Here is a 25,693-nt window from a genome sequence, read left to right on the forward strand (position 1 = left end):
ATTCGTTAGAAAATTGTGCAATAACGATTTGCAACAACAACAACAATGATGACGACGAAAAAAACGGACATTTAAATGACCATTAATGGTCAAACAATTGCAATTGTGCAGTGTGCAGTGATGTGGCAATTTGGCTAAAACCTCTTACGAGAAACGAAAAAGCACAAAACTCTTTCTCGTTTTCTGTTACAATTGTAATGAAAATGGAAAACAAACTTCACGAGGTAGACAAACAGACGTATAGACGAATATGGAGAATAACATCTAAGACGACGCATAATGCAATGCAGAAAAAAGGTTTCAATTTTAGTTTTCGTTGCTTTTCTGTTTTTTTTGCATTTTTGCTCCAAGATCTTGGCTAAGCTATAAAACGCTATTTGGCAGTAGTACGGTTAGTACATAATTTCCTTTTCTATTGGAAATGTTTTCAATTTCGTTTCTGTAATCGATATGTAAATTGTAGCGTGTAGTGTAGCGTGTTTATTGTTATACGGTTGTCGATGGGTTGCGTGTGTATTATGGGGCATTTTCGAATGTTAGTGTTCGCCATAAGTGACATTTTAGAGGTTTCGATTTCAAATTGTTTTTCTTTTCTTTTCTGCTTTTCCCCGGCAGATAGGCTAAAATAAAAAAAACAAAGCTATAAATATGTGATAGGTTAACCAATACACAAAACATATATGAAAAGTGAGAGTTTTGTTTATGTTTATCGTTATGCATTAAAAAAGTAATCATTTGCATCTACGCCTCCTATATATACCAGGGCATATATTGCTCAGCAATTTATTCACATTGAAATGTTTGCCATATTTAGAAGCGATTGCACAACGCTTGAAATTAGTTTCTAAACAAATGCATAAGCATTCATAAATATTAATGTTTGATATTGAAATGAAAATTGAAGAAATACAATACGAGGAACTAAATGCGAGCTTAGCGAACGTTAGCAGGAACCAGAAAAATTAGACAAAGTAACGCTTTGTCCCCCAAAAAGCGCAAATCAGTTATGAAAGTCCTCCAATCACCCACGGGTGGATCTATAATTAATACTCCAACGTATCCTACAAATTTCGAATGCCACCTGTTTGTAGGAAACGTTTAATAAATGCCCGAGTACTACATTTTCAAGTATTTCTCTCGAATCTAACAAAAGTCTTCATGCGACGCTTTTCTTTATGTAATCCGTATCCCAGCTTGTTCCTACAGATCTATTTTAACTCAACTTGTAAGACGAGATAAGGTCACATGCTATATTTCTGATCAAACCCCATCGACTCCAAAGTCGGCTTTTGATTTCTTCTTTTACTGCAGTTGCAGGCGGGCACAGCACAACCAGAGTATCAAGAGGTGTTACTTTCTCCCGGCAAAAGTTACGTGTTCTGTTTCTACTTTTATTTATTTTATATATGTTAGCGATTCTCTTCATTTTAATTTCATCTTTCGAGACCTTTCCAATTTCAACGTCCGCTCTATTCAAAACTCCCAATCTGCGCGGCTTCCAATACAGAATGCATATTCTAATTGAAATTAGCCCACTGAAGCGATGTCTAATTGGGGGCTCGATTTCAATCGGAGCTCAGTAGCGCTCCCAATTGCAGGGCCTAGTTTATTTGCGATTGTCGATTCCGTTCCAAATCGGAACTGGGCTACGGGCATTACGCAAATTCAAGTTGGGCATCCAGTTCCAGCCGTCATTAGAATTATAAATCAAGTTGGAATGACTTTAGTTAGAATTTGTATAAGAATTGCATTTCGAATATCTGCCTAGGGTTAGTATGTCCAATTATTGTACTGCAGTCTGAATTTGTAAACCAGAGTCCACATATCGTTACGTATATCAAAGTGCGGTTCGATATACTATCCTATCCGAACTCTGGTTGCGATTATAATCTCCAATGTTTGAATTCGACAGTCACTCCTCCTCAAATTGAATTTTGATTGTCAGTTAAGTTCTTGTTCTTCTTCTTGTTTTGCTGTAATTCAGCAAATCAACAACATATGATACGGCACGTGAAAAATTTTCAATGTGAACACAAAGTTCTTTGTTTGAACCTTAATAAAGTCTAAACTTTAAGTTCTTGTTGTGGTACGAAAACCAATTGAGTTTGAAACTCTATTTTGAATTTCAATTTTATTTTCAACCACAGTTACAATTGTAGCACGAACTCAAATCAAAATTCCCCAACTAAACCTGACTTACCATTTGATGTGAGTTCGTATGATTGCTTTTAGCGAAATGGAATGCTTGCTAAGAAGAAAAAGTGGAATAAAATTCTTTTGTCCATCACCAGACACTACCTTAAACTTAACCTTAGGCAACGTAAAAATTTCATGTAGACAGGGTAACGGATGTTTCGAGATTATCCATTTTTAGAAGTGAATCGGATCCTTAGAAAAAAAAAGCCAGTTTGACATATCATTTCAGTCTTCCTGCATGTCTCCGTTTAGTCACAAGTAACATTGTAGCATGTCAAATACCATAAAACGTTCATCGCAAGAATTTCAAACGTTGCTTTTGTGTTTGTTTCACTCATAAGCATATTCAGAATTATGACTTTGACAACATGAGGCAATTGTTGCCTCATATTTTCTTTCTAATTTGGCTCGAATCGTTTCACGAATGTGTCAATTTCACGTAACATAGATATTTTCAAAAGAAGTTATCTAAAAAGCAATCAGCAAACAAAACAACTCCCAGTAATTGATCATTTGTAATGGAGCACAAGCGCCAAAAATGTTGCTCTACTTTTGTTTATGATTTAACTTTGTTTTGATTTTTTTTTTTTTTTTTTTTTTTTTTTTTTTTGTTGAATGGAATCGAAACGATTTCAGGTTTGTAAGCATAATTTTCATTTAACGATTATATGTCTGAAAGTCGTGCATTATTTATCTTATTGCATATATGTAGGTTACGTTTATAAATTGGATTTCATCTATTCGTGAGCTGATGTCATATATTTTTTAAATTAAAACAAAAAAGAAGACAACTTTCCGATAAATCATAAGGGAAGGAAATATTTGATTCTCAGATCTTTAAAGAAAGAACATTTGTATTGGTTTTCCAGTTAATAATCTCTTTAATTATATTTAATTGTTTGCTGTAGACACTTCCACAGGCACTTTACAGTAAAGTCCGTTTTAATCACTGAATCTAAGATGTTTAGCGATGTCTGTCATTCCGTGTCGTTTGTTAAAAAAGTAAATATACAAATTCTTTACCTGACTATTTTCTTCCTCTGCTCTATAATAAATGTAGTTTTAAATTAAGAATTTATTTACTTATAATCATTATTATTATTATTATTTATTTTCAGATTAGTGATAGCAAAGGCGGCCTTTATACGTTATGGTATGTAAATGCAAAGTCAAAATCAGTTTATCTCAGAAATTCCTTTACTATCCAAACCTATACGCTATACTTATACGCTGCGCTTGCATATTATGACTTATATTTGGTTGGCATCAAAGTATTTTCGATAGCCGCAAAGAGAGCTTCTGTTATTTTCAAGAACTTTCATCTATTGTTAGAATTATTCTTCTCCTTCTGATGCTATGCAGTCGCTATGCCATGATTTTAGGAGTAAGTTTGAAAGGCTTTATATTGCATTTGACGATGAATCCAAGAAGATACTTACTATTAGCAAATTGATGACGAAGTAGAAAATAGAAAATATTGCTTAAAATATAATTTTGTTTTCCCTTCTACGAAATTACTTTCTTGTCTGCCTGCTTCATGCATTCATTAATGTCCATATAATTTAGAAAAAAAAGACAACAAAAAAAATTGATAAAGAAAAAAACACTTTTCTGAAAGCCTATAATTGAAATGTGTGTAAAGGTATAAATTAAACACGCCTTAAAATACCGCAAATTTTCCTACAACGACACGAATGTCTATAATTTTCAAAATCAATACAATTAAAATAAATTTATGATTTGAAACCTGACAGCCGCTTTGACTTTTATTGATTTTTTATAGGCGTTAAATGAAGCAAAAGCAAAAACAAAAATTAGGTGTTTGTGGAGAATTTCCAATCATGGCAGGACTTGGAATAACAAAATAACACAATAAAGAGCAAAATTGCATTTAATTGATCAACCATTCAGACAAGCGCTCGAATAAGCTTTTCAATCATAATTCGAGAATTTAATAGCTCTTGTCTGAATGGATTATTTGCTGAGATTGCTTTGTCTAAAACATTTAAAGGATTCAGCTTTAATGCATTGGTTGGTGGGATTGGCAAAGGTTTGCACGAGCACAGGGAATTTTATATGGAATAAGGAGTTTATAAGCTCTCTAAAACTACAGGGTGCGTAAATTTGGGCCCTTTGACCTTATCTGTATGAAAAGATCTTTTTATGCCTGCAACCAATTTTTCTCTATATATTCCTCTTTTTTCGGATACCGGTTGCATACACTGTATTCCTTTTTCGATCGACTTGAGTCAACCTGACCCATAATCTTTGTCGAATTGTCACAGTAGCAAAGAGAGAGTTAGGAAGTTGAAAGATTCCGATGAAAAGAAATCATTTTAAAACCGAGCATGCAACCGGTTCTAACGAACATTTGCGTAGCAGCTTTTCAGAAATCGTTTCACGTAATAGAAAATTGTAAACGAAATGAAGGCAAAATTGCTGACCCTTTTTCCGAGATTGTTTGTTGTTTGTCCTTTACACTGTGGGCGTGTTTACTGGCAAATCAGGACTATTCCCTAGCCTAGGGCTCCTAATCGATCAGATAATGTTTGTGACAAATTCCTTCTTTTTTCCCAATTTTGTGAGATGGTAGCAGTTCAACAAAAATAATGGAAGCTAGGAAGAGTATACTGAAAGGAAGAATAATTTTATATTCATTTATGTAACGATACTTAGAAAAAGCATAAAGCAATAAAAGTGTGCAGGAAAGATCTGTTGCAGAAAAATCGTTCTCTATCATGATCTGTCTTTTAGAATAGTCGCTCTTAAATCAGGGCCTAGCAGAAGTCGCGTCAATTACCTTTTCGTTGCGTCAACGATTTGCTGAATAATTTATACACAAATTTTTAAAATTTGTAGGAATATCTGGCACATTAGGGTATAATTTCCACTTAGCTGTGGTTACGATAGTAAAAACCATAGAAAGATACGAAAGCATGGAAGAAAGTTTGTCAAAAGTTTATATACATTTTCTATATATGTTAGAGAAGCATGCATGAAGTATCAATCCTCGTCAACTATATCCATGAACAAGCACTAGGCGAGGCATTACATTACACACCAGGTACCCCAGGTAGCCACACGAGATGTGGCTTCGTGGGCTACGTACAATATATCCGATTTTCGATTTTTTCTTTTTTTTGTTTTGCCCAACATATGCTGATATTATCAGGCATTTTGGAATTTTAGTTCGTTTTTGACAGGTATAAAGGTTAGGCGCGTTCAATTGATCAAACAATTTGTATTAAAATCCTGACTGTGGCATTTGGCGAGTCAATTTCAAGTAAAAAAAAATGTTTATAAGTGACGCAAGCTCTTCACAGAAGCTCGCTCTAGACGCTCCAACGAATGATGAAAACGTTGAATCAGTGAAGAAAATTTTTGTGAAACATCGTCCCACCACTACAGAAGAGTTGTCAGTTGGCTCACGCAATGCAATTTATTTTGGATATTTTGGGCATGGGACGGTCAGAAGAGTTAAGGCTGAAAGAAGCATGCTAAGGTCGGAAGCGTGAGTTCTTGCCAGAAGGCCATACGATCAAGAAGAATTAAATATCTTGCAGTTATGTGCTGTTCGGGTGAAACAATGTGAAAAAAATGGCTGGAATTGTCAAACAACCAGTCATGGATATTGCGTGATCACGATAATGCGCCAACTCACACGTAATTATTTTTGAAAATATCATAATCACGCTTCAGCTACCGTATTCATCGCACGAGACGAGGAAGAGACCCATGAAAGGACGGCGTTTTGCTCAGATTAAGGAGATAAAGACCGCCTCGCTGGAAGAACTCAAGATGCGCATATCAAAAGTACTCCAAAGGTTGCAAAAAGCGTTGGCACCCGTGGATAGTACCTAAGTGGTATCACTTTGAAGGCAACAAAATAGATGTTGATGAATACGTAAATGTTTTTTGAGAAAAATATGGAGTCACCTTTGGCTTTGAACAGCCTTCGTATAAACCAGAATTATTATTGTTATTATTATTATTATAATTTTAGACTAATGAAATAAATTCTTAGACTAAAAAAAAGACATTGAGCACTAGAAACGCAGGCTATCAGCTCTAATTTAAATAAATGTACATTAGATAATGAGCTTAGTAGTATTAATAAAGTAATATATAGAATTGATATTCGATTCTGAAGCTGATTTTAGAATGTCCAAAGGGTTAATCGTTTCAAATGCAATACTCCTAACCAAGGAAAAGTTAAGGCAGTCGCAGAGAATGTATTTTATAGTGAGAGTTTGTCCACAACTACAGATCGGGGAGGAAGACTTCTTCAAGATCCATTGGTGAGTTGCAATTGTATGATCAAGGCGAATTCTCGGAAATGTTTGGGTCTTGGTTTTTTCAACATTTGTGGGATATAAAGGTGGAGTTAATTGAGGATAAACCAGAATTATTTCTCTTTTTTTCTTCAATTCTTTCATGTTTTCTCAGGGCATTGCTTACTCTAAACTTCATTTTTATCGATTAAAATAAGGAAAAAAGCAGTTTTTTGTGTTTTGCAGCACTTTCAACATAAATTTACATTATATCCAACGCTTGAAATAAATTTTATTAGTTTTTCCAAGAACTATCCATAGATATCAATGCCTTTTGCTATATATATATATATATATATATATATATACATATATGTAGATATATATTTTTGTAAAAATACATTATATTCAAAAAACGTATTTCCTAGTACTCTTTCCAGCTAATATCCATTGTCTCCTGAGGTACTTGTAGTTATGCTATACACCATATATCCAATTGACATGTGGCCACAAATTATTGATAGTTATCGAGAAAAATAAAAAAAAAAAATATTCATTACTTTAGAAAAGTATAAAAATCCTCGTAGCTACTTAGCTACACATCATCATAGTGAACACGACGGCATATATGTGTGTAGAGAGAAGGGCAGGGGAAACGTAGACAATAAAATTCTTTATAAATTGACGCCTTTCCTGAACATACGATGCGACAAGTGTGAATCCTAAGCCAGCGATATTTGTGCGTTCATCTATCTGCACGTACGTGATAATGCTGGTATGTATGTGATTTACTAAGGAATTCAATCCGCAGACTTACATAAAAAAACATAAACTTGCAAGATTTTATGAACATAAACTAAAGGCTATTAAATTTTTATGCTTATAAAACGCGTCGGACCGCTCCTCTCTTTTCTTTCTAATAATAATTACAGCATGTCGAGTCACACAGCAATCAAGGAGTTTTAAAACCACACGCAAATCCTAAGTGAGTCGATCTTCTTTCGCTTGCCTATCGTGTGCCGTCCTCCCTCCTCTTCTTTAGATTTAAAATTTAATTTATATAAATTGCTTCATTATATGATATTGACTTTTTTTTTTTTTCATTTTTAATTTATAATAAGAAGATTTTCAATCTTAAAATACGTGTGCTACTCTGTCCGTCTGTCCATTTGCTGGTCTTTCTGCTATTGCATTAGCTATGATAGGGTGTCATAAACATTAAGAAAAGCCCTGGCGTGTTGTCTAGTACGCCAGTAAGCGCTTATCTATACAAAACCACAAAAGGACTTTCGTGCATAGTTTACACGTTGCGGTCTATATCTCTAATGAAATCTACATGGTTTTGTGCTTTAACAAGCATTTACGTTGTCTACTTATGTCGCCTGGCGAATTAAATTTCATTTTATACGTATACATATATACGATAGCACGGTGTCGATGGTGTGGTGTTGGTGGTGACGATTACATGACCCTTTCGATGGCGAGTATGTTGACGACAATGATTTTATGGTTTTCGCCAGCTAGCATAGGCGATTTGATTTCTCACATGGCGTTGACTACTTAACCCATTGATAACGTTTCAAGTTGTTATTTTTGTTGTTGTTGTTGTTGTTGTCGTTGTTTCACATAAAACAATGTTTAGGATAATTTTATTTTATTATATTTTATATTTATATTCTTGTTTTGTTAGCGCTTTCCGTTTCAGTTCACTTTTAATTTCGTTTTCGTTTCGTTAGCCAAGGCTATTAATAGTTTAACCAGAATCTAGTTAACATAAATATTAACCTGTAAATGTATAAAACAATGTTATGTTGTTGTTGTTGTTATTATTATTATTATTATTATTATTATTATTATTACTATCGTTGTTGTAGCAATATATTAATGCAAAAGTATTACTTGGCTTTTTTTTATGGTCTATAGATAAGTGCTCTCCATGCTATTATTGTTTTTGTTCTTTCTTTAGATATGTATCGCGTATAGCAAAGATGTTTTTCGCTGTTTTTCGCTGCTTACCTTAATCACGGGCGAAGCATACAAAGAGTTTATAAACCTCAAAGCTAAGCTCAGCTAGTTAAGCAAGTGCTCGGCATGGTAGTGCTGGTGATGATTGTGACGATGTTGCAGATGTTGACGGTGATGTTGAGAGATTTTGTTGTAGTTTAGAGGTTTTGTGCACAATTCTATTTAGATCACTATCTTAACTACTCAAACAGCCTATTTGTAGTTGTTCGGTGTAATTGTTTAATATACATGCGAACACAGAATAGACATACATACGTTAGCATAAGCATTCGAAAACTTGTTGGCAATTGTAGGAGTAGTCGAGAGCGAACCTATGAAGTATAAGTGGCTTTGCTATAAGTTTTGTCTTGTCATGTGTGTAGTTCAGATAAAATCAAAACAATTAATTGGAAATCTTATAAAAGTAAAATTCTTACGAAACCTAATTGGTTTTCGTATTCTTGCTCGTAGTTTTTATTCTTTTTCTTTTTTGTTTTTCTCTCAAATCAAGATTGTTATCAATATCTTTTAATTGAAGTGAACTGATTTTCAGGTAATCTTTATACAAATCAATTTAAATCATTTGTATCCGCAGACACATTTAATTATTTAAGTCTTTACCTTTCTCAAAGGCTTAACTAGATGCTTGCAATTCAATTCAAGGTAAGCCTATCATCATAAGGAAGTGGGAAATAACGTTTAATGAGAAATTTCATAATAAGCAGAAAGCTGATATCGGCTTTAGAGGGGAAATCTTTAATGCTTAGCAGCGTCTTCATTGGGTTTTCGTGCTTACCAACTTTAACGAACATATTTCAACGTAAGTTTAAATCAACACCTCTTGACGGCCGTAACTTAGATTACGCTTTATATTTATTTTCAAGGTTAGATCATTTTCGAAATTTTTATAACAAGTACATCTTTTGGTAAACGTCTTTACGACTAACTGAGAAACAACGCTGGCCATGTTCGTTTTCGTATCTCCACGCTTACCATTTCGAGAAGATCGACAATGCGTGGGCGAAAAGACGGACATAGCCAAACCGCCCATAGCTAAATCGCCCATAGCTAGTCTACATGTGCTCCATGGTGCTTCGAACTGTAACGAATTAAGAAAATCAAAGTGCCAAATAGTTTTAGAAGTCCCGTGAATAGAACCCTCACTGTGATATGAAGCAACGTGGCATCGAGGTTATTGTCTGGTCCAACCGAAAATTATATCAGAAATAAAATCTTCGGGACAAAGGGTTCTTAAGACCAAATTCAAGATTTAGAGAATCTGTGCGTCGGATAAGACACGAATTCACGCTGTTGCTCAATTGCCACAGCTAATGGAGGCCATACACGAACTGAACAAAATAACCAATGCCTTATAGAAGATATATGGAGGACTCAGATAAGATTATAGAATTGTGTTGATATTGCCCTTTCTCGCAAGTTCTCGCTTATTATTTTTAAATGTATTTCTTTATTAGGTGTAGTTGGGATTAGAGGCAATGGCATTAATTTTCTTCTTTGTTTTTTTTTTTTTTTTACTATTAAACGATTTTTTTTTCTTTTTATATTCGTATCGTTTTGCTTTGAAGTCGTCGTAAAATTTTGTTACAATTTCGTTTTGTGTAAGACACGACCAGTCAATTAAAACGTTCTCTAAGACCTCACCGTTAGCTACTTTTATTATTTAACATTGCAAAATTGTAGTAAAGCGTTAAGTAAAACAAACCAAACAAGTTGTTAAACATAAACATTTCACCGACAGGTGCCTAACGGTCGTCATTATGCTGGTGTATATGTAGGTTTATAATTGTGTCACATTTGACAACAATTCGCAAACTATTGTTTGCAATTGTTTTGCATGGTGCAACAAATACACACACACACACACACACACACGCACACATAAACACACAAACATTGACAATATGATGCAAACTTTTTCATTATTTTCTTTAAGCTTTTTTTTTTCTATTTTTCGTTTACTTTCGTTCAGTTTATTCATACTTCACCCGTCATGCTATAGTAGTAGGATTAGTTTAGTGCTCCTATCCTGTCGATTGTTTATTGAAATGTTTGATTATTTGACTTCTTAACTGTTTGCCAATTGTCGAAATATAATAATAATAAAATTGGCAAAGAGAAATATAAAAACGGTAAAGCAGAGAGAAGTAAAAAAAATTTCCCCCGCACAGACGAATCTTTACGAAGTTTCTATATGTTGCCTAAGTGGTGCTTGCGGTTTGAATGGTGAGGCAATTTGGTAAAAGGTGTGTCAGCAGTAGTTAATGCAACTGACTAACTGTGTAAGACGCTGCTTACATACGGAAAAGTCGGTTGTTTCGTCGAGACACTCGTTGTTGCCGCTGTTCGTGTTGCTGGTCCGTAGCCATTGAGTCTATGTTGCATTATCGAATATAGTATTATGAGATGGCGGCAGTCGAAGCTCTTGCTATTGTTGTTGTCCTTGTTTTTTGTTTTATTTCTCGTTTTTTTTTTTTTTCTTTTTATTGTTTGGTTTTGTTTTGTTTTTGCGATTGTCATTGTTTGCATGCGTTCACCTCTTTAACAATCTCTAACGCCTTATTATTATTTTGCTATAACTTTTTGACGGTGGTGTTGCTATTGCTGCTATTGTTGTCGGTTTATGATTTTGTGTTAACTTCGCAGTATATTTGAACAAAACATAGATTTACGTTTCTCAGTATTTTTGTGATATATATATGCACAATTTTCCTTTTTTTTCCCGTTTTGTTTTTGTTTTTCGCACACAGTGGCTGGCAGCATCATGCGGCGCGATCAATAGTCCATAAGCACGCAAACACTTTGTCTGGCACACAAAACTTTAAAAAAAAAATTGAAGATACAAAAAATGAAAAAAGAAAGCCGCAAGGGAAGTGGATATATATCGTTCGCTTGGTAGCTAAGGAAAACTCAGCACTGTGATGTTGTTTCATCACTTATTTCCACATATTCTATTACATAATTTTTGATTCTACATAGATGAGATAAGACCGAAAAGGTCCCTGTTGTTAAAACTGTTAAATGATATATATTTTATATATCATGCTAGAGTGTATATAAAATTTGTTGCTTGCTTTTGGGAGCGAAAAATACATACACATCGTTGTCTACTGCTAAGGGCATGCAGCACCATGCAGAATGACTTGAAATGAGCTCAGTTCTTATTATACTGATCGGTTTAGAAAGCGATTGTGAATTCTATCTAAATCTGTCTCTCTGCCTTTTCAAATTTAGGACCGCACTTTTTGAGAGATTTTGATGAAATTTGGTGCAAAGGCATGGTTTGGTCCAAAGACGAACGCTATTCAAAGTAACTATATTAAGCGAAGTTGGGTAATGGTGGTTTAATGGTGGTCTGTGCCACGCTGTAGAGTTTTTACTGGTTCTTCTTCAACAATTTTTTTAAACGCGATATTTTTGCCACACAACCGCCACAAAATTTAATTCAGTTATATTATGTACAGGACCTGCAGCGATAGCACAGGAGCATATTTTTGTATTTCTAGTGTTCTAATAAGAGCCTCAGAGTTGTTTTACTTTCTTTTTCTGTTGCCATGGCGAGCCACCTAGGGGAAGTCCACTAAACATGTAGGCATATTGGTGGTCGAGAAGTGTTGTAAGTAAAGGGTAATTGAAGAAGGGAGTAGTATTTGCGTACCTTACGCTTTTGAAAGTGGAAACATTAAGCACGATGAGAAAGATCACTGATGGCGGATTGTTTCAAAGCCGAGCAGCGCGATTAAAGATTGACGAATCTATGGTATGCAAGCGGTTTCCCCACGAGCGGATGAGAACGCAAATAAAAGCCGTGTAATTCTTTTCAAGGACTTGATTTGTGTATAAATCTCTTTAGGATACTTGGATTGTTTGTGCCCATATTTAAGGATCATACAGCCTGCACAAAGCCCATCCTTAAATGTATAGAAAGTTATGGAAAGAAGCTTCGTTACTTATGAGTGTCAGAGCTTGTCGCTGCAAGCGATAGAGCGAGCAGACTATGAAGGCTAGCGGTTCCACAAAGGAGTTATACTCTAATTTTGTGAGTTCAGCCGCGATGATTCTGTAGATGCGGATTATTTTTTTGAGATGGTTAATATAAGTGGACTCTTTTTCTTACACCACCAGTGTGTCAGTCAAGTTGGACAGAAAAAGTGAAGCATTAATTTGCTTCCACCCATCATAATCTACCTTTTCTGTTTTTCATATTGTGTGGAAATCTATAACTTATTGAAGTTAATGCGGTGTTATCATAGAACATCTATTAAAAATTTCTTGGTGGTAATCGTAGAAAAATAAGTCGATACTTTATCAGGTGTATACCAAGCAAGCAAAAAAAGTTAAATAAATACAATCGACCTTTAAATAAATAAAAATATCAAAAAGAAGTAAAAACACTCCAGTGGGGCACAGTCCATCGCTGGATACCCTACACCACCCTAAAGTTACCCGTATGTCAAATTTGCATAACATTACGTAGTATAGGAAGTGATCGAAAAAGTGTCCCAGTACGTATCGCAAAAATTGCGGCATATAGTCTGAACACACGAAATCGTTACGGACGAATAGGATGGAGCTTATCTCAAAGCCTTTCGGATGATACATACATTCGTGTAAGCTTAATATACTCTTATACTACAATCACTGTAGGGTATAATAAAAAAAAATTTATTTAATCAATTAAAAGCCTTTTCTATAACCAATGGTTTTTATTCTTCTTGCTGGACAAACACTAGTTTAAAGTGGAATGAAAGAATGCGGAGTAAGGAAACTTAATTAACAGTTTGCTTTATAGAATCTATTAATAAAAAAAAATGTTCGATTTAATTATTATTCCACAATAGAAGCCAAATACATGCCATAATTGCTTAAGAAATTATATAGTGGCTGTCCATATGGCTGGCCGTAATTGCCGATCACAGACAATTAATAGTTAAAAGTGTTTATTTTATAACCCTTTTAATAAATACATTGTTGTTGATGTTGTTGTTGGTGCTGGTTTTGTTACTACAATTATAGCAAATTAACAATTTCTTATGAAATTCTGGAAAGAAAAGAAAAGAAAAACAAATATATAGACCTACAAACATTACGATCGCAAGTGAGTATATAATTACATAAAAGGCGAACCGCCCTTTTTACAAAACCAACTGACCGTTTCGCTTAGATGTTTTATGTAAAAAACGCACACTTGATTGCATAATCATAACGAGAGGCGGCAACCATGAGCGACCTTCCAAAGACTCGGCATTTGTTACACTTTTTTAAAAATTTATTTGTTCTCAAGTTATGTTATTGAAAAAATGTTTTACTTACAATATTTATTCCATAATTATCATGTTATTTAGTATCATTAGCAATCATTAGCTAGTCTTCTTTCCTTTTTTATTTCAATAGAAAATTTTTATTACAATTCTGTAGATAGCCTTAGTAAGTCGGCTAAGTAAAAGAAGGAGAAGCGAGAAAATATGAGAATGGAGCAAGAATAAAGGGATTTCTTTCATGGGATATTTAGTTAATTGAAAAAATATTTATTCCGTTCTGCAGAGCAATTTCGATTATTACTAATGAAGAGTTAGTATTTTCAAGTGGATTAAACTTTTACGGAAATATTCTCCAGAAAGATGAAAAGAAAAGAACAAGAAAAAATCGATAGAAATTCCTTGCTCTCGGGTTTCGATAGGCTTGGTAAGCTGTGCATTTTTCATATTTAAAATATAGTAACGTGCGCAAAATATTTAAAGTTTATGGTTTAATTTTTTCTTTACGCTTAGTATTCTCCCGTTTCTATTGATTGCCATAAAAATGACAAAGAATGAAATGTGCGAGAAAAAGTTTTGCCCGGCTCCGTGCTCTGCAGTAGTAAATCAAAATTTTCTTGAGAATTTCAAAATTATTATTATTCTACGATTATTTCACGACATGCCTTAGTAAAAGTAAGGTAAAGAATATCAAAAATTAAGAAATAAAAAACAATGTCTCTTGTAATAATTCTATAAAGCTGGGGAATACAAAATTCATGTCAAAGCAAATCGAGTACTTTCAAAGTAGCAATTTCGAGTACTGCCACTTATCGACTGTTGTCTAAGTTAGAAAAGTACGTCCTTCATTCGCGTTTTTTTATTCTAGGTATGGTTCTTGGATAAGTAGACGGCAAGTTGCAGTATGTAAATGTTCTTTACATTGACAATGCTTCCGGTCTGATCACTTTTTCAACCACCCTCCATATAACGCCTTATTTTGAAAAAGTCATGATAAAAGAAAATATTGCAATTTTCAGAAACTCGTAACGAACATCGCTTGGTAATCGTAATTCGGCACTGAAAATTAGTACGAAAAGCTCGGATCGGATTTGGAAATTATTTAAACCTTTTGCCATACAACCTGAGTCTGAATTTTGGAAAGCGCAAAAAGACGAATTTTCAATAATTCTTGAAAAAATTGACCTTACCGTAGGGTTTTTCTTTTTTTTTTGATCACAACCTATGTAGGGGTTCTAATGAAAAAGAAGACTTCATATGCTAGAAAAGTCTAATTGTTAGAGCTTTATGATGGAAATTTGTCCCTATTGATGAAATAAAAATATTTCAGTCTCTTTGACTTTCCTCACATTAACATATCTGGAAAGAAATTTGGAAATTATAGAAAAAGATCATCTAAAGAAATACCCAAGTTTTACATACTTAAACTTGGTTCTTACAAAAGTTGATTAGCTTTTAAATGAAATCATATATAGCAGAGAAACAAGCCAAAAAGAGGAGGTAATTACTTAGCTTTTTCATTAAACTTGAAACTTTGAAAGAATCGAATCTACTAAACGAGTTCTATTATCCTTCCTTGTGTACGATAAAACATATTACAGTCGTATAAAACTATACAAAACTGTATAACTGCTTGACTGAAACACGCCACGGGATATAATTTACCATTAAATTTGAACATTGACTTGAGCAGGGCTAAGTCAGTAGATTCTCTGAGTTGACTGAAACTATTAAATTCCAACTGAGTTTTTCATTAATAGATAAGTACTAGCATACACCATAGACTTAATCGACTGTTAAAAATTTGCGAAAACACGAAAATGATGTCTTCTAGTCTCATAAAATTATTTTCATATTCATAAAAAACAAAAAAAAATATAAAAGTATGAAAAGTATAAAACATTAAGTACCCAGGAAGTTATTCTTATCATTATTATTTATTTATGCAGGCGAGTAACATCATGCAAGCAAGAGATATGACTTAAGTTGCTTATGTCTTTCAATTTTATTGACTCGATGATTTTCATATGTATATGTATATATATATACATATTTATTTTTAATTTCACTGTGAATTTATTGGATTTTTATTATTTCACTTAGGAATATCAACGATTTTAATGATTCTGAGTCAGAGACGAAGAAGTTGCATTTGATTTTTTATTTTTTTTTTCTGATTTAGGATGAAGACATTCTAAAGATTTGGTCATGAAGTCATACTGTGCTGTAAAAGTAAGCAGAAAAAAACCTTCAAAAATTTGCTTAACGATTTGTTTCAACTTTTATTTAAAAAATTCAAATGAAAAAATCGTGTTTTGAGTTTCTTTTTGTTTTCATTGAAAACAAAGGCAGATAATAAATATATTTGTATGTGGATTAGCAAAAATTCGAATAAAAAAGTTAACAAACGTGAACGGTTGAATAGTGTTGTTCTGGATATAGTCGTTTATAGAATACCCTGGACGACCTGGAAAATTTTGTCATCAAACTCCACGCATTTATTTCTTCTTCGTATCGATTATGTTTGCCGACATTCGAACACCCTTTTTACTGTATATCAAACATAAACGGAGAATAGGTTTATCAGGGCATCTCTTGAAGTTAGCTTTGAAAGGTTTTGCTAATGTACATACAATACGCTGAATAAAATGTTGGACGTCAGCATCGCAGAAGTATGCTGGTCTATGCAGGCATGCAGATAGGTTTTGTTCGAAAAGCATGGTTTTTTTCTTTTTTCCATTAGTTTTAGAATTTGAGCCGTATCCTGAAAGCATCCTTCCTTTAAAAATTCATGAGCGAATTTTCTTAGAGCATTTTCAGCTTGAATATACACAGGAAGGCTTCCCATTTAAAGCGCTTGGCTTGCGTGTAATCATATGATGAAAATTTTTGCCTTTACTGGAGACATTGCTTGTTTACCTTTAATTTGGTTTGATATTTAATGGAAAACTATTTCACTAAGGCCTTAAGTAATTTTGTACCACTGTTTTGTCCGTTCTTTGACAAAGGCCTAAAATGAGATATTTTTGGGGTCTCCGACTACTTAATATAGTGTAACCATTGGAAAAACTTTTATTTTAATTTCATCCTACCTATTTGGGAAGGTTTTGATATATTGCCATGCACTTAGATGGTTTGAGCTGGAACTAAAAAGTTTTACAATATCTATCTCAACAGCTAAAGTTCCATTCCTTACACTAAATTGCAAATCATTGCTATATAAATTCTACCGTTTGTGTGGAAATAATCGTCATTCCTTCAAAGCTACGAATTGCATGCTTTTCAAAGCCCATAATTTCTTTTTCTACTATTATGATTACTACTTCCAAGCAATAAACGTATAGTGGACACAATCAGTTCTATAGACTGTCAACCCATTTCCTAACGTCCTGTTTAGTTTTTGCACTGAATACTGAACATAGCTAAAGTGTTTCAAAATCTCATACTATGGGCTGAGCTGTAATAGGCTTCCGGGGTATAAGATTCTGCTGTAAATATCTAAAAGAATGCGTACGATTAAGTGACTGTGTGTCGCCCGATGAAACTTGAGAGTTTATCTTATACATATATATCGTTTATCGCGTGCTCCCTCTCAAACAATAATGTATGATATTCGCCCCTGGAATAGCTTGCATACTAGACACCAATAAAAATCAATTTAAAACTACTGTACTACATTTCGTTAAGACTATCTAAAGACAAAGTGCATTAGAAAATAATAGCCTATCTCTGGCAATACTTTATGTGACAACCACATAGCGTGTATTTTGTGCCGGTTACAATTCATCCTGTTCTATATCAATAAGATTCTTTCTTCATGTATGCTCATGCAAAGGCCTTTGAATGGCCTACACACCTTACATGCACTGCTTAGGCAAGATGGAAAGTCACATGTTGTGAAGAGGAAGAAAAAGATTTATAGACTGCACGAGACCGTCCCAAAAACGGGCAGCGATCAGTTTAATCTAAGAGGACACCATCTAAAGCAAGTCCAGCTAGACCAAGTCTTTCAGACAAATAAGATGGATTTGAACGAATCGCTTAACATAAAACCCCCTTTAGGATAACAATAAGAGTCAATTGCCGTTAGAAACTATATTAAAATATGTTTCTTGAAGATTCGAAGTTTTGCGTTTCAGAGACATCGATAAAGTCACTCTCGTATTTCTTTATCAATCGTGTTTGATTTTCTTTCGTTACTTGTACGCTCAAAAGCGGATATTCAAAATATTTTCTCTCATATATTTAGAGGCACTGCGAATTCGCCGTAAATTGTCTTAAAGAAATTTTCGTTTTTTCTGTGCTATAAAAATAAATCTTTTTGCATAAATTTGAGAAAAAGAAAAACATTATTAGAAATAAATTTATATACATTTGTCTCAGTGCGGTGACAGAGGCAAAAATCGTGCAAAATCGAAACATGTTAACACATTTTTTCGGTGGTGTTGGTATAATGGAATATTTAAAGAAAGATTGTCATATGGACGATTAGCGTAGTGGCTGGTATGAGTGCTTGTTAAGCCTCTTTTGTTTTGTGAGACTTATTTAACATATATCTCATATGTTGATACATATGTATATATTTCGAATCGAAAATGTATGCTGGCGAACATGTAAAATAAGCAATTTATGTTAATGCCTTCACAGCTTGTGACTACCACCATCGCCACTACGAGAGCAACACCAGCAACTATAGCACAATATAATGGTAGCAGCAAATGTCGGTTTGTTGTTTTTTTGTTGCTGGACTCCAGCTGTATAGCACAGAAGTAAATATTTATCGTCTATTTTAAGTCATTATCGTCAATGAAGCTTTCTTCCGTTCCATCCTTTTGTTTCAATTCATTGTTTTTTTTTTTCTTTTCTTTTTCTTTATTGATATTAACAGCAACACTGACATTGTATTTAAATGTTGTTGCTTTTGTTTGATATTTTGCTGCTATTTTATGTGCTATGAGTAAAAACGAAAAAAACAAAATTAGTTGTATTTCATTTAAATGCTAAGATGAACATCGATGATGAGTGTGGTAAAAAAGCATGCAAGCAAACATGAACACAGAGAAAAAATGCTGGAAATGTGTTTGTTGCCTAAATAACAACAAATCATCATATGAAGCGGCAACGAGGAGGAGGCGTAATCGCAAAAAACATCATTAGCCGATAACATAGTTTTCATTCGCCAAAATGAGTGAAAGAAAAAACCGCCAGAAAACATGTCTTACAAGATGATGACAACAATTTAGTGTTAAATGTCAAACTTGAACTTGAACTTTGAAAACATAAACAAGTCATTGCCTGCCCCCTTCAACCTCACAAGTCTTACCTGTACATCGCGAATTTTTTCAATTTTTTCTCAGAGATTTATAACTTTTCATAAAATATCTCCTAAATATGAATTTTTTTCCCCCTTTTTTACAAAAACTCTTTATAATCATGCTAAAGCTCAATGACCTCCATTGTATTTATTTCACGTAAGAAAACATCTTTAATTGTTATTATACGCATGTCAAGATATTTAGCTTAAACACATCTGTCCGTGCATGTGCTTTCTTATGTGTACAAAGTTCTCAGATTAACCACCACTAACCGCTAACCGCACACACATTTGACTCTCCAAAGCATATGCAGAAGGCACGTCCCATCTTTTGTTTTAACACAGAACACATAGACATTGCGATTGCATATCACGCACTCTTCAGTATCAACGGCAGCGTATGGGTTGCATATGAGTAGCGGTATGGTTATCATCCACTACTCTCTACGTAGGCATAAGCACTCATAGCTAATTCAACTGCTTTGAGTTTTGATTTTTCATTTCAGAGCAATTAGGTTGTTAGTGCTGCTTGTTTTTTTAGTAGTTCCTTGTTATCATTGAAAAATTTAATATTACATAAGTTGTATAAATCTTTAGAGTTTTAGGTTGATTTCTAGAAATTCTTCTCCAATTCGTTGCTGCCTGCTTTCGTTGGTTTCATGCTGTGAACAGAAAGAGCATAAACACTTTATGATTATTTGGTCTTCACATATAAATAAAAAGGATCTCTTATCTGGACTTCATGATCGACCTTATCACGAACGTGATTCTTTCGAGCAGACTTCATACCGTTGCTCTTCGCTTTCACCGTATATTTGACATTCTTGCACCATAATTTTCTGTTTCTTCGAAAACATTAAAATTCCTGAAGATTACAACTCTCTTAATATACTGTTACAGCATTTTTTTCACACAAGCCCTTGGCAGTTTCTACCTTATTAGACACAGTGGAAGTTGAAGTCGAATTTTCAATACCCACATTCTACAAACTCTACGAAAATTATTTTTTCTTTAAATTTTAATTCTTTGTTTTTTTTTTTTCCATAAATATATGGAAAGTGCATTGCAAAAAAATGTTGCACTCTTCATTGAAACTGTCTTGATTTGACCTGTGTTTGCTCTAAATCATATAACATATGCAGGCCAGCTAGCAACTCCCACCGAATGACCGCAAATATTTCTTTTTAGTACCCTTCTAATTCCGTGAATTACTCCTCCCGGCGCAATTTGCAAGCTTCGTTACCATTTCATTGGATGCCCAAGTCCACAAACATTTATAAACCATAAGCAAGTAATGGAACGAATGCATTGCATACGATTTTTTATATGTGCTTTCAAAGCATTGCGACAGAAATTTAGTCTTTGCCTTCGAAACATGAAATGCACATTACACCCAGAGATATTCTTCTCTCCAATCTAATTCTTTCAATGCCATTTGCAATAATCCAATAATATCGGACGGAGTCATAGATTCAAAACAATTAGTGTATTTTGTTTCTCTTTCTACTTAACTGCGGAAGCCTTCGGGGGCATCTACTTCTTTTGCTCGCTCTGAAATACAGTTTCAGTGATGTTCAAAAATCCAATTTGGTGGCCTTAGTGAACTTATACTTTGTTCCCCTTACTAACAACTTAATATTTTCACACACCTACCGTGGATGTTCAATAGTTTTCATCACTTTTGAGGTCAACGGAGGTACCACTGATTTTATAAAGAAAACAGTGAGAAAACAGCACCACCAGTGACCGGTTTTTAAAAAATTGTATTCATGAGACCCCTTTTGCAATTTTTCGTGGCTTGATTTTTACACTTGGCCTATAAGATAATAAAGTCATTACTCGTAAAAACCTTCTGCGTATAAATGACTTGGTGACTTAGTCATCAATTCGTTGTCTCTTCCGCAAGTTTGTAGCATTGACCTTGTCCGTAACGCGTCGTAAAATTGATTTGAAGAGAGCAGTGGGGACAATGCCGCGAAAGTAATTAAGTAATTTCAAAATTCATATCCATATCCATATCCATATCCAAAGCTTACAATTTGGAATCTTTCCAAGCTTGCTCTTCTTTTAAACTGCTACCGCCGAAAAAGAATTATCCATTGATTTATTAGGAATTCAGTTGACTTCATCAAGGACTGTTATGATGAAGGCAAACAAAAAGATGATGAATGAGGGTTTATTCACACAAAAGCTGGCGTCGAATTATACTTCTCGAACCTAAGCTTTCTCGTGCTGAGGAAGCTCAACAATTTCATGGTAGTTTACTTTTTCTTTTGAACGAATAGGGCGTCCGTATAAAGCCTCGAAAAGTAATTCTACGCGGATATCATCGCCATTCGCGATTTCAAACATCAAAAGGTTTCACCGCAAGTCTTCCAATAACAAATCGTATATGATTACTACGATCAAGGCGAAGAAGGATTGAAGAAATTTTGGAAACATATCCATAGAATGAAAGCTCCATATATGATCGCTTGCTTCTAATGCTCCTAATGATAATGATTATCACCAGCAAATTTCGTTCTAAAGGCTAAATTATAAGAAATAATTTAATGGCGTGTAAAAAAAAATTTGGCTAAAAGATCGTAAATTTTTCTTATTTTAAATGTCGGGATTTTTTTATTTTTTTTTATAATTCTCTGCTTTTCCACTTTTTTTATAGACATAAAAAAAAAATTGTGAAAATTAAATACGAAACATGTTTATAATTATACCAGAAGTGCTTCGACAAGGTCAGCAACCTGCTAAGCGAATAATAAATAAAAATATATGATCATGGGTTGCTATCGATCTTCAACGCACTACTACTAATCTCTAAAGGAATGCTATTAACTTTTGATCATTTAAAAATACAACAGATATTCAGCGAGAAACTTAGAAAACAAAATCATTTATATATAAGGTCGATCGATATTTAAATCAATAGAAGCGATATTAAGAGGAATGTGACACGACCAAAACGGCGATGCTTCATACAACTCTAAAAATTTATATTATACACCGCGCACTTTATTGAACACGTGAACAATTGTTGTACATTTCCTCGTGGCCTTATTTCTCTTCAGCTTCAAGACTCACGCTTATTAGTTGCGTCTTGAGTTGAGTTGAAGGTTTTAAGGCGTGTATAACTAGAGATATGACCATTATATTCCTACTTTTTTTACGCATCACTTAGTCCTTCATTGATAAGCTCAAATAAAAAGGAGTCGACTATATGTCGAGACGGGAGCTGGTCTAAGACACAATGCCGATACATAGTCGATTGACGAGTGCAAAGAGTTAATAAAATTGTCTTACGGCAATCTTTGCGTTCTTCTAAAACTTGTTCGTCAACGTGTGAACAATGTGCAAAGGAATACTTTTTTACGATTTCATAAAATATTTTCCGATATCCTCTTACTTTGTGTGTTTCAACTGACACTAATTGAATCATTATCGAAAGAGAGAGATATAAATGATATCTACCGAAGCACTGCTCTACTCAAAGACTGCAAGCTACTGAATAAAGCAATTATTACTTTGAAATGTATTTTATTTCTTACCGCAAACCCACTTCTCCCCTGCCCTCCAACTTTCGCCGTTTCTTCATATCGGCTACAAAAATTGCTTTCCCCCACTTAGTATATTTTAATTGAGTTTAGTTGTAATTTATCAAAGAAAATGTCCATAAACGTTGCTATGGTTATACCTGCGTGTGTTTACATTGATTGATTGGTATTAGTTCGGTAACCTAGAATGTTTCTGTCGATTTTTATTCAATGTTTCTCTTTTTCACTAGAAAACATACACAAATGTAATTATCTTCTACGTGGTGTTCGAGATCTGTATCTGATTGAAGCTTTGTTATCTAAACCGTGAGTTTATGGTGTGTTTGTACGTCTATTATGCGGCAGCGTGCGTGATACAAACGAAAACAACATCAGTAGGTCTCTGCATGTATACTGAAACGGAATTTTGTATAACAAAATAATATATTCAAGCGTGTGACTGGGTCAACAGTGTGCTGTGAATTACTTTAAACTTTCGTTTGCTTAGTAATAATAAAATGATTTCGTTAAAGAGAGAAAGAGCATTTTTAAAGGATTGGGTTCAGAGCAACACCAATCAGTCTCTAGAATCCACAATCCAAACAAGTCACGCCTCAGTCACTTTTCTTCAAAAACCTGACAGGACGACATTTTTCTAAGAAAACCAAATCTCTCTCCATAGCAATGCAGGCGCCATTGATGTTGCCTCCTCGTCTATATAATAGTATAGTAAGTGACAACATGCTGTTTTAAACCAACGGTAACGTGAATGGATTATATCGGATTGCCTAACTACTAACGATTAAACAATTTAAAATCTACAGGGATTGCCGCACTTGCCTTGAGATGGAAGTAAGCGGACGGTACATCAAAAAATATCGATTGTTTTTATCTGTGAATCCCAAAAGATTTAATATACGATCGGGTGCTAATAGATTTTCTCTCTCCGTTCTAATCTACGACTTCTGTCAAAGACATTACAGGATCTACATTCCGTTTACTATTGGTATTATTGTTGTTGCTATTGTTGTGATTATTATTATTATTATTATCTTTATTAGCTCACATCTGTAAGCCACACCCTTTTCTTCTGCATATGCAGGGCATTACATCCGATCTGTTTGCTCCCTCCACCTGCGGTCTGTGAGGAAAGGGCCGACATATTACTCAAACGTTTATTCTCGAGAGATGTTTGAAACTTTTCCCAGTTAATTAACATATTTTAGGATCATTATCATTTTTAACAATGAGTTTGCAAAGTAACTTAAACCACAAACAATTCCAGAAATGCAAAGTGAGACTAAGACAAGTACTAATAACTCTTCAAAGCATAACTTGAATGCTGCCAAAGACAAAAAACATAAAATCCCGTACTTAAAACACGACAAAGAAAACTTTAAAAACGTTGCCACCAAACCTATGCGGTGGGTGTTATGAATGTGAAAGCACTAAGAGTTGCCTCATTATGCAAAGACGAGAGAAAACATAGAAAATGAAGTTAAACTTATTATAGTTCGGAAAATCGTAAAGTTGTTGAAAATTTAAGACTGTTTGAGAAGCCAGGTAAAAGAAACCCAACTCAAAACAGCATAACATAACACAACAGATTAGTATGACACGACAACAAGACAAACGCACTGTTAAGGAAAAACGACAGTGAAAAATGATCCACAACCCTAAGCACCTCAAAGAAAAAAAAAAAACAAGAAAGACGGAGGAAATCAAAGTCAATATTTTTTCTTTCTTTTCTTTCTCTCTTTCTTTTTAAAATCATTTCTACGCATATGTACGTATGTATGTGCTGTGTACTGGTTATAAACAGCATCAAGAAAAGCTAAATAGTATTCTTTTCGTTCGTGCTGCTGCTGTTGCTGTTGCTGTTTGCATTAAGCGAAAGTGTCTTAACCTAATATCCAGTCAAGCATTAAGAATAAATAGTTGTTTTTATGGCTTCACAAGACAAATAATAGATTATAACTGCAGGCAAAGTATGTATCTTTAAATGTGTGTATGTACGTACATACAGTGAGTAGGAGTCGTTGCCTTAAATAAATAAAACCGAAGCGCGAGAGGAAAGGAAGAAAGTTTCAGTTCTTCAATAAATACTTAGCAACGAGGAAAATGCTTTCTATGATTCCCTGAAAGTGAAAAACTAAGCTTTGGATAAAGAAATTCAAGAAATTCTTATTTATTTCTTTTTAATTTCGAGTTAAATTCTTTTGAGAAAATCGTTTCTTCTTAAGATTCTCTTAAATCTATGCGAGTTTTTTACAAATGTTTTTCTTGTCAGTTGTTATGTTGTTGTTAAAACAAGACATCACCACAACCCGTATATGTACTTACGGGCAGTAAAAAACAGTAAAACCTCCACTTATGCATACATAGCCATACGCTTATAAACACTCATTCAAGCGCATGTAGCGTTAACTAGAAAATAAATTTAAGTTTTGTTGTTGACAACAAATCATATTGTTTGCAAACACTTCCACTTGCATATTATTGAACAACAAGGCAATAAAATATAATTTTAGTTATTTGGTGAAACAAGCCTTATATGGATAAAGTAAGTACATGTTGTTGCGTATGTTTGCATGTCTATGACTACAAATACTACATTAATTACAACATTTGGAAAACACTTAACATAAACATACCTTTAAAGTTTTATGAATACCTATACGAGGTGCGGACAAAAAAGTTTCAAGAAATGAAAAACATTAAGTGCTTTGTTCATCACAAAAAACTTGAGACTTGAAAATCTAGGGCCACTTTTCGTTTAGTAGCTACAGGGAACTATGCAGTGGCAAATGGCTTAACCAACCTGATTTTGTAAAGCACTTACTGTTAGATATACAAACTTGACTCCACTAGAAGATTTGTTCAACTTTAACTAATGATAAACATATTTAGCGATTGTCAGACGATCAGATCTACTTCAGCTCCTTTTGTATTTACTAAGCTAAAGTTAATTTGCTCTTTATGGATAATATTTTTTTCCTCATGCGAGATTGAGTCTCAATTTCAAAAATTTATCGCTTTGACTCAATTGAGCTCAAGGTCTAGAAATTTCGCGTATTGTTTTTATGTCAAATGATAAATGTCTGT

General features: G+C 34.0%; 1 protein-coding gene across 1 annotated transcript in view; it reads left to right on the forward strand.

The window, feature by feature from the left end:
• Positions 1-25,693, forward strand: part of LOC119640124 — a 149,174-nt gene that overhangs the window by 92,026 nt on the left and 31,455 nt on the right. The window contains exon 3 of the mRNA XM_038037959.1: positions 3,315-3,349. The gene's annotated coding sequence lies outside the window, so the exon portion shown is untranslated. The remainder of the gene's footprint in view (positions 1-3,314; positions 3,350-25,693) is intronic.

Source organism: Glossina fuscipes, unplaced genomic scaffold (genome assembly GCF_014805625.2).
Source record: "Glossina fuscipes isolate IAEA_lab_2018 unplaced genomic scaffold, Yale_Gfus_2 115, whole genome shotgun sequence".
In the NCBI taxonomy this organism is placed as follows: Eukaryota; Metazoa; Arthropoda; class Insecta; order Diptera; family Glossinidae; genus Glossina; species Glossina fuscipes.